Source organism: Ictidomys tridecemlineatus, chromosome 11 (genome assembly GCF_052094955.1).
Source record: "Ictidomys tridecemlineatus isolate mIctTri1 chromosome 11, mIctTri1.hap1, whole genome shotgun sequence".
NCBI lineage: Eukaryota > Metazoa > Chordata > Mammalia > Rodentia > Sciuridae > Ictidomys > Ictidomys tridecemlineatus.
Genome location: NC_135487.1, coordinates 20,947,823 through 20,958,117, shown reverse-complemented (window position 1 = coordinate 20,958,117; position 10,295 = coordinate 20,947,823). Strand labels below are relative to the sequence as shown.

General features: G+C 55.7%; 1 long non-coding RNA gene across 1 annotated transcript; it reads right to left on the bottom strand.

Moving 5' to 3' along the window:
• Positions 1 to 8,273: 8,273 nt before the first annotated feature.
• Positions 8,274 to 9,353, bottom strand: LOC144367977 (uncharacterized). Its single transcript, XR_013427650.1, has 2 exons — positions 8,864 to 9,353; positions 8,274 to 8,474 (listed from the first exon to the last, which is right to left on the bottom strand). It is a non-coding gene; the product is annotated as an uncharacterized LOC144367977 (long non-coding RNA).
• Between the last annotated feature and the right edge of the window lie 942 nt (positions 9,354 to 10,295).

Here is a 10,295-nt window from a genome sequence, read left to right as displayed (position 1 = left end):
GCTGCTCACAGTCCCATATGTGATAGCCCGGCATGATTCTGATGGTCAGCATTAAGTCACCTCCTCCACGTCAATCCACACAGATATATCCCAACTATTTGGTGGTGGTTGTTAACTTTCCCAAAGAGGCTACCGCCAGATGCCACCCAGTGAGAGAAACAATCTCTTGCATTTTAACAAGCTTTGTGACAGTCTTGCTTCCTTGGTGGTGGCAAATAAGAGGTCTGATACCTTCGAAGATATGCACTCCGGGGTTCTATTTGTGGCAACCAGGTGAACACTAACGAGTGTCCCAGGAAGGCCACCTGCAGGTGGGAACTAGAACAGGAGACTTGGGCCCTTTGATTTTTTCTGGAATAAATGCACATGCTATTATTTCAACACCTTTGAGAAATTACAGATTTCATAGGGATGTTGTTTTAGTCAGCTTTTTGGCCACTGCGATAGAAAGACTCTACCAACACCATTGTAGAGGAGGAAAAGTTGATTGGAAGGCTCACGATTTCAGAGGTCTTCGCCCATAGACAGCCGGCTCCATTGCTCGGGACTCGGGGCTTGGCAGGACATCGCAGAGGAAGAGTGTGGCCGAGGGAAGCAGCTTATATGTGATCAGGAAGCAGAGATGCAAATATCTACCCCACAGCCGTGTCCCTGGTGAACCACTTCCTCCTGCCACACCCCACCTGCCTCCAATTACCACTCAATTGATCCCATCAGGTGATTAATTCACTGATTGGGTTAAGGCTCATGACTTGATCAGTTTCCTCTGAACCCTCTTGTATTGTCTCACATGAGAGCTTTCGGGGGACACCTCACATCCAAACCCTAACAGATATAATGTCATAAAGATGATGGAGGGCATCAGAACGAAGGGTGGGGAGTGAGGATTTAAAAATAAGCCAAAAAGTAGAGTCCTCAGGGAGCTGAGTATTTGCCAGGGCGGGTGACAGTTTTGCTTTCATTTCCCCAGCTGTCTATTTTCAGTATTTAGTCCAATAGAGAACAGAAGTAAAGACATATAAACCCAAGGCAGAGACGGCCACCCTTCTCTTAAGGTCAGCCGTCATCAACGGCTGTGCAAATCAACCTTGGGGTTTCTGTTCAATCTCAGGAAAATGGTAATTTCTCTCACTTCCCCTACTTCTGGCCAGTGGAAAGTGGATGACCTGCCCATGGGCCATGGAGAGGAGCCCCAGTTTCACTCCGCATCAGGTGTACAGCGCATACAACGAGGCAGATGCGCTGACCTCAGGCTCATGCACGAGGGCTTCCTGGTAGAAAGCCAGGGAGAACTTTAACTCCCCGTTCTAGAACCTTCCATTGCTTTGATGTTGCATGTTCTCGGTTCTCAAACTGGAACCATGTGGCCATACCCCTGGTCCCCATGCAGATGCAGTGTGCGCTCACCGTGGTGAAGGTTTTATTCCGAGTGAGATGTTGCCTTGGCAACCAACTTACCAACTCACTCCATTAACCCGCTTCCTCTCCGTAATCAATACTCATTAGCTCCGAGTCACTTCTTGGGTTCGTCTTGCTGTTGTAGCCGCTCATTCAAGTTAACCCCATCTTAAAGGTAACAGCCATTTCTCCCTGAAAACTCGGAACTCACTTGAACCCAACAGAACTGCTCTCCCTGGGGCCTTGAGGCTGTCCTCCGAGCTCTTGGTCAGCCAAGGACATGCGGGCTGATGCTCTCTGTGGAGTTGGCAGGGAAGCGTCCATGGTGGCCTTGGGGGAACTGGCAAGGAGGAAGATGGCCCCTACCATTTGGAACCAGAGCGATGGCTCCTCTGCATCCCTGGGGTTCACGGGATGCGCAGAAGGAGAACTGGTACCGCGTGGTGGGTAGTGGTTTGCAAATAGAGGGAAAAGTTACCAAAACCCCAAACAGTTCCACTTCCTGCTCCTCTTCTAAGCGGGGCATGTAATTCATGTCACGTGGAGATCAAATTCTTGGCCATTTCCTTCACTGTGCAGAGGACAAAGGGCGTTCCCAAGCCCCTGCCACTTTTCCTGAGCTGCTGCTCCACAGGGGGCCTGGAATGGGGGGGTCCTTCGTGGAACAGGGATGGTGGTGGGTCTCCAGAGGCCCTTCAGAGAGGAGCGAGACTGCGAGGGGAAAGTGAAAGAAATGGAATTCAGACCCACAGCCCTAAGGAAGGGGAGCCCAGGCCCTGAAGAAGCAGCGTCCTGAGGCGGGGAGGGGCAGAGCAGGGTGACAAAGGCCTTTTGTCGCCCTAAATGTCACGGAAGTCAGCTACTTACACGAACCGCCTTGGGTGAGCAAATTGGAGGCAGATGTGGGGGATGCAAGCAAAGGGGCCAGTCCTGCCTCTGGGCAGACAGGGCTGGCACTGCAGGGTGGCCAGATGACCCACAAATGGAAGCAATTAATTCATCAAAAGCCTGGTTCTCAGCACTGCAAATACATTAGAGCAGGAAGCCAGACCTCTGCTCTCATGGGGCTCACGTTCTCCAGGCAGAGGCAGAAAGGCCCAGAAATGGACTCGGATGAGGACTTCAGGGATGCCAAGCACCTGACAGAGGACCAGAGGAGACGGGAGGTGGCACCTGAGGATGGGGAGGGTCAGGGAGGGCCTCTCTGAGAAGCTGATGCTTGAACTGAGAGCTAAAGAAGGATAACGAAGGGCTTGTGGGGAGCCAGCAAAGAAGGTTCTAGAAAGAGCAAAGAGCAAGTGCAAAGCTTTGTCCCCGAGCTCGCCAAGCCCCCAACTATCCTCCTGGCCTTGGGACCATTCTACAGAAAGGAATGTTCTCTCTTCTGGGTGCTTCTGACTGTGCCGGGCTCTGGTCTGAACCCCGAGACTTCTGATAAAGACCCCGCTACGTTTCCAGTCTTTAAAAAAAAACACTCAGTTTCATTGGCAATAATAATAAAAACATGCCAACACAACTATGGGATGCCATTTTTCATCTTGGACATTTTGGAGATTGAAAAAATAAAAAAGGTGAGAATCAGGGAAAACGTTTCTTAGATGTTGCAGGTGGAACTGCAAATTGGTAACCTTCCTGGAAACACCTGAAAATATTTGTCAAAAGCCATCAATGTGTGCTTACCTCTGGAACCAGTGATCTTCCTTGAGGATCTGACCCAGGAAAATAACGTACAATGATGGAAAAGGTTTGTGCACAAAAATGTTCAGTTCAGTGTTGGGAGTACGACTGCCAAACGGAAAGCTGCTTCCATGTGCAATGGAGAGAAAAGGGTGAATTCTGATGGGCCACCCAGCGGTCCACCCTGGGGCGGACATTTCTGGGGATACAGCGAAACAGTTACGACCTTGGCTCAACTCCTGACTCTTCCGGTTACTGCTGTGTGGTCTTGGGCAAGTTCCTTAACCTCACTGGGCCACAGCACCTTAGTTTTCTCATTGATAACACAGCAGCATCATTTTTCTTCTTTCTATGGGGAGCTAATGAGCCCCCAGCAGCCTAGGGCTTCTCTTGTCCAGCAGGGGGTCTGCGCTCCAACTCTCCTGGATCCTCCCACCAGTGACAGTTGACTTCCATGATCTTGCTCAATCCTGACAAACTCAGGGATATTATTCCCATTTTGCAGAAATTGAGGTACAAAGAAACTGAAGTACAGAGAGGTAGACAGACTTAGCAAAAATCACCCAGCAATTGAGGACTTGTTCTTAGGGTTTCTGACCTTTGCACATGCTATTACCTCTCTCCTGTCCCCTCTGAAAACTCCTACTCATCCTATACGACCCCGTTTAAATATGACCAACTGTGTTCTGCATCCATTGCCTGAGGATAACCAGAGCCTGGGACACCCTGTTACCTCCTTCTGTTCCTGTGGCCTCTGCTGACTTCCAGCCCAGGGAGGCATGAGTGTGGAGGCTAGGACCGGGGGCTTTGCTAACAATCCCAGCTCCAGATTCAAAGCCCAGCTCCCCCTCTCCCGGGAGACGGCTGCAGTCTCCCGGTTACATCTGTCTCCAAGATCCAACAGGCCACAATCGGATTGATCTTGCTTTGATACCGCCGTTGGCGAGGTTTAAAAGGAAGTGGGGGAGCCACAAAGGGCCGTTGTCTCCCTCACGGTGGAAGGCTCTGCAAGTGTCCCCCTCTGGGGCACATGCCATTGAATGGTGCGTGACCTGGGGCCTCAGTCTCCTCGCCTGTGCCATGGAGCCAACAGCTGCTTCCTCGGGTCTCAGGGAGGACCGCGGGGTTACCGTGTGGAGCGCTTTCTCCGCGGTGACAGGGACCTCGGCACCACTGCGCGCCCTTATTTTCATTAATCTCATTATGGACCGGCACGTGGTCCTCGTCGCAGCCTCGGGGTTGCGCCTCGGGCGGGCGGGCAGGGCCTGGCGTGGAGCCCGGCTGGAGGAGCTGGGCCACCCGAGGAAGAACTGAAGATGCGTCCCTCGGGAGGGGACCGTGGAGCGGGGAGAAGACAAGACCGAGGGGCCCGGAAAGACCCCAGCCCTGGAGCCAGCAGGGCGCAGGGCTGGGGTCTCCAGAGGCGCTTGGGAACCCGGCCAAGGCGATTAGGAAACGCGCGACTTCCCTGGCACTCCCTGGGGACCCCAGGGACCCGCTCAGCGCCCAGCGGGGCGGGAGCCGGGTGCCGGGAGGGCAGCGGGTTCGGTGGCCCGGATCCACCCGCAGGCTCCGATTCCCGGGCTCTGGCCCTGCCTCCTGGCGCTGCTGGCTCCTTGACTGGCCATAACCCGATAAACTCCCACCTGTCACCAAGGCACTGGGTCTGGAGTCAGCCTGGACTCTGGAGAGGGCGCCTAAGTTCCCCGTGCCTCAGTTTCCCCCGTGAACTGGGATCATGGCACCCACATTAGGGTAGTTGCTGATTAACTTGGTTCCTGTAAAGGCCTGACACAGGCACACAGTAAGTGCTCAATAAGTGTTGGCTATTGTTACCTGACGGACTCTCTAGGAGTAGTTTGGGAAGGATCGGGGAAGGTTCCAGGCCTGGTTGAAAGCCTGCTCTGTTGCTCAGTGTGTGGCATCGGGCAGGTCATTCCTGGTTTGGGAGCCTCAGTGTCCCGTCTGTAGAACGGGGAGGGGTGACCATCTAAACAGCTCCCACAGGAGCCACCTGCTGCACGCAGCCTCACAACAGTGCGGGACACAGTGGCCTGGGCCGCCCTGTCACCTCCCATGATGGCGCCTGGCCTTAGGGGTTTGTTCATAACCTGCCTGAGTCCAGCTGGAAGTGAAGTCCCCCTGGGTCTGCTGGCTCCCCCCAGCAGAGGAGAGGACATGCCCGTGAGCTTTGTCAGCTGCAGGCTGCGCAGGGCTTCGGGAGGTGGAGGAGAGCGCCCCCTCTGGGAGTGCGGCAGCGCAGGGCATTGGCTGTGAGCTTGGGACAGCAGGTCAGACCTCAGTGGTCACCTCTGCCTTTGGCCTGAGTGGCCTTGGACTGCTACTCATCCTGTCCTCAAGGTGAGCACTTAGTGGTCCTTGCTTCCTGTGGTGGCTGTGAGGATGGAACGTGGTGCCTTGTGCAGAGCACCTGGCATGGAGCCCGGGTCATAGTAGGTGCTCACTAAATGGTAGCGTACACAGGGGCCTGCACGTGCTTCCAAGCTCCTCTAGTCACCCACAGACATGTTGGGCCCTGGAATTTGACATTATCCCCACCCTCAGGAGGTCCCCAGTCTTATTAGGAACTAAAATACAGAAACCAGAAGTGGCAAATGGTAGCGCATGCTCTAAGGGGGAGCAGCAGGAGGGAGCCAGTGAGGGTGGAGGGGTCAGGAAGGGCGTCCCAGGCCAGAAGGCGGGTTGTCTCAGCTGAGGCCTAATGTACAGACAAGCAGTTTATCAGAGGGACAAAGGGCGTGGCTGCAGGCTCTCCTGGAGAGGGACCGTGGGGGTGAAGGTGTGGAGGGTGAAACCTCACAGGAGGAGCGGAGGCTGGAGAGGCCACAGGCCATGGCGTCTTGGTGCCACACAAGAAGTGTGACTTGATCTTGGGAGCCCTGAGGGCTGAGGGCGGGTCAGGGCTGGGGCGGAGGCAGCTCCACGCCCAGCTCTCACTGAGAGCCTGGCACACGCCTGGTGCTGGGCAGGCCTTGTTTAATAATCCTCCAAACAGCTCTCAGCAGGTGTGAGATCCCTATGTGAGACACAGAGAGGCTAAGTAGGTGGCTCTAGATCACACAGCCCTGGCAGCAGGAGCTGGGATCAGAAGCAGACTGGCCACCTCCAGCCTCCGAATCCCTAACCTGGCCTCCCTGTGTGGTCAGCCCTGAGCACCAGCCCTGCAGCGCTGACTCTGAGAAGTCCCGGGGTCATCTGTCAGTCCACTCTGCCAGGTGGATTCCTGCTCAGTACCTGGGCACTTGCTCCCGGGCTGACACCACAGCTTTAATGGAGTAGCCTACTCCATGGCGGCCAGCGGGAGGGGGGAGGGGGAGGGGAGCAATTTCTCAGAAATCCAATAACCGTGACTCAGTGTGTGGGCAGCCCCCGCCCCACCCACAGCTCCAGCTCTGGACACAACTGGTTGAGGTCATGGTCACGCCCACCCCTGCCCGGCCTCAGCCCCTCCTTCCTGGCAGGGATGTTGAGGGCTCAGTCTGGGTCCAGCCTTCTACCGCCATCTCTCCCCGCCCCTCCTCCCCGGAGTGTCACCTCTGTGCAGCCTCTTCAGTCTCTGCCCTGCCTCCTGCCACCTGCTCCTTCTTTCTAGACCCTTCCCTGTGCCATCTTCTCAAAGGCCAGTTGGGTCTTTCTCTCTGGCTCGCTGCTGTCACCTGTCACCTACCTTCCCAGCTGTGTCCCTAAGCTTTTCCTGACACCCCAGTGACATCTCCTTGTGCCCCTGTGAGCCTCAGAGCTCTTGTACCTGCTGTCCCCTCTACCAAAGTGACCTTTACCTCTCGTTCTCATGGTGGACTCCTCCGAGCCTTCCAATGGCAGTTCCTCTGGGCATCCTCCCTGGCTGCTGCTGCCTGGGCCCAGCCTGGGCCTGGGTTTGTTCTGCCTGGTATCAGCAGGGATCCTATGGTATGACAATGACTGGCCTTGTCCTCTCTCTCTCCACCAGACTTTGAAAACTAATAATATTCAAATAGCTTCCGCCATGGGCTCTTGCTATGTGCTGGGTGCTGGGCTGGGACTTTGGTTCTCCCAACAACCTGGAGGCAGGAGCCACACGGATCCCGTTTTAAAATAATAAATAGACATGCAGAGAGGTGCAGTGACTTGCCCATATTGGCACTTCGGTGGCCCAGCCAGTCTCTGCAGAGGCACGCTGCCACCAGCCCTCTCTGCTGCCTTCTCCTCCCAAGCTCAGACCTAGCACAGACCAGCTGTGCCCAGAGGTTTGCTGAGTGAATCAATGAGGGGTGGGGGATGGGAGGCCTCTGGCAGCAAGATCTCCAGATCAGGTTGAAGAGACGGGAACTAGCATAGCCTGAGCCCCGCCTGTGCCAGGAGTCCCCTCAGCAGCCCTCAGACTCTGACTATTATCTCATTTTTTTCTGGATGAGGAAACTGAGACCATGGTTGTACTCTCCCAACCCAGAGAGAGCTGGGGGCAGGGGCAGGAACTGCCCAGGTTGGGACAAAGGTCTGGGGATCCCTGCGCTTCTGGAGAGGGTTCCTTTGAATCACCAAAGATCCTCCTCTAGATTTGCGGTGTGGCCTTGACTCTGTGTCGGGGGACCTGCACAAGGTCATGGTGGTCACATTTTCAGGATGAGACCAGCTGAGGATTGGCCAGGAGAGAACCTCTGGAGCAGCGGATGGAGAAGGGGACACAGGTACAGTTAAGAGGTTAGCCTTCAGAAACAGTCCTGGGTTTGAATCCTGCTGACACATCCTGTGTCGCTGTGGGCCCTGGTTGACCTCTGGGAGCCTTACCGTCCTCATCTGTGAGGCAGGGAGAATAGGTTTCCTATCAGGTTTGTCAAGCATCACATCCTAGAAGTATGTGGTGAGCACTTTGTAAATATTAGCTGTAATCAAGAGAGTCAGAATAGGCTAGAGTTAGGATAGAATTAGTGAAACCCAAGGACCAGGCGGCCAGTCTCACGGGACCTGTCTGCATTTGCTTTGCCCAGAGGTTTCTGCTGGGGGCCAGGAGCCTGTGGTCCTGGAGTTGAGACCTGGTTAACAGCAGAAGGAAGAGTGAAGCCCACAAGCCAGAGTCCTGCTTCTGCTACTTATTTGCTGTGACCTCAGGCCATTTCCTTGCCCTCTGTCAGTCAGTTTCCCTCTAGGTGATGTCCAAAGGAGTTGCTAAGGATCAAGTCAGATCATGAGGCCAGCTCTTAGCCTTTGATGAGGGTTTTATTTCTTTTAAAACGATTTTCCTCCTGGGGTTAATTTTTGCATCCATCATCATCATCATCATCATCATCATCATCATCATCATCATCTGCATGGGATCTTGGGCTGGCTTGCTTTCTTCCATCCATCCATCCATCCATCCATCCATCCTCCGATGTGTCGGTCCCTGTATGGGACCAGACCTGCAACAAAAGGGCACTGTGGGTCCAGAAAAAGTCCCTTGGGAGGGTTGGCTGCCCACGGCCGGGCAGAGGAGGCTTCCCCAGAAGTGAGCCGCCTCTCGCCGTCTTCAAGCCGGTGGGTACACTGCGTGTGCAAAGGCATAGAGGGCTGGCCTCGGCACCGTGCGGAGCTCTACCTAAAAGGGAAGGGGCTGAAGCGGATTTAGGGTTTGCTGCGCCCTAAACCCCGCTCCTGGTTTTCTGGAAGCGGACCTCGCGCCACGAGGCGAGCGCGCCCCCTGCTGGCCTTCCTGAGGACTGCACCCAGCCACTGGATCTCTGGGAACCACATGTCCATAAAAGGTGGTCTCTAAACTGGGAGGACCCCCCAGAATACAACGCCCACTTACCCATGGAGATATGAGGCCGTGTTGGGGAGGGGGTTGCTGGAAGCAGAAATTCCGGGCCACGAATCCAGGGCTGGGCCCTGTCGGTGCCTGGGGTGGGAAGGAGAGCTCCTCCCCAGGGAGGGTCCCGCCGCTCCAGCTTGTAGGAGGCGGGGAGAGAGGGGGTGGTGCGGAGAGCCGAAGGGGTTTCAGATTCTCGGCCTTCGCCCCATCTGGCTGGCTCTTTGTGGGATTTCCTGTTTTGTCTTGGAGCAGCGGGGCTGCAACCTGATAGCCATGAAACAGGAGCTCAAGATGTGTGTGTGTGTGTGTGTGCGCGCGTGCGTGTGCACTTGAGTGCTTGCTGTGTGTGCGCGTGTGTGTGTCTTGAAGGGTAATGTCGGCGTCCATCATCAGGTGCCCAGGGCTGGTGACATCACCCCACTAATGCTCTGATCTTTCTTAAAACCAGTTTCCCTTCCCCTAAGTCCCCAGGAAACTGCCACCATGGACTTGCCCATGGCTCTCCAGCATCAGGTTGTGTGGGGTGAGGGGACTTGAAAGCAGGAAGATTCCTGCCTTGGGGCCAGGATAGAGGACAGGGATGGAGCCAGCGGCAGGCTGCACAGGAGAGCAGAAGGGGGAGGACAGGGGATGAGTGGAGGTTGCTGCCCAAGCCCTCATCCTGGTGGCCGGCTGCTCCCCTCAGTGATGTGGGGAGCCTGGGAGACCTCGGCTACCCAGTGCCTGGAAGCCCATCACCCTGGAGAGCAGTGTTTCCTCCTGGGCTCTCCCCAGACCGCCTTGCTGGCTGGGCTGCGTGTGAGTGCTTGTGCCCCGGCGCAGACATGGGCGTGGATCTCTGTGCTGTGCATGTCCAAGCCTGGGCTGACCACGGAGGGGGTCCCTGAGAGCCTTGGTGTCTCCGTATGAGGCCTGTGGGGCTGGGAGAGGAGACTCTGGTCCCTGTTCTGATCCCACCAAGGCCAGTGTGGCTGTGGTCGGGTCTGTGGTGGGGGGAGGCTGGCTCCTCCTGCCTTAGGGTTCAGATGAGACCGGGGCCTGCACCCGACTCTGCTAGTGGGGATCCTCAGGCAAGTCTCCACCTCCCTCTGAGCCTCAGTGTCCTCACCTGACAAATAGGGACAATCTGTAGCTCACAGGTGCCTGGGGAGGGTGCAGGAGGTATTGCTGGTGCATTGACCACCGTGCCAGCAGGCCATGGCCCTGGATGAAGAGGGGAGGCTTTGATTCTTGTTAAACTGGTGCCCTGCAGCGTGGTGACCATCCCGCCTGTCTCTCTGGCCGCCCACTGCATGTCCTGCTCCTCCTTCTCCACCAGCCTCCTCCTCCTGTGCCTGAGCACAGTGCGTTCCTTCCACCCGGAGCCTTAGCAATGACTCTTCTGCTTTGAACTCTCTGCCACGTTATTGCGTGGCTGGTCCTTCTTCGGTCC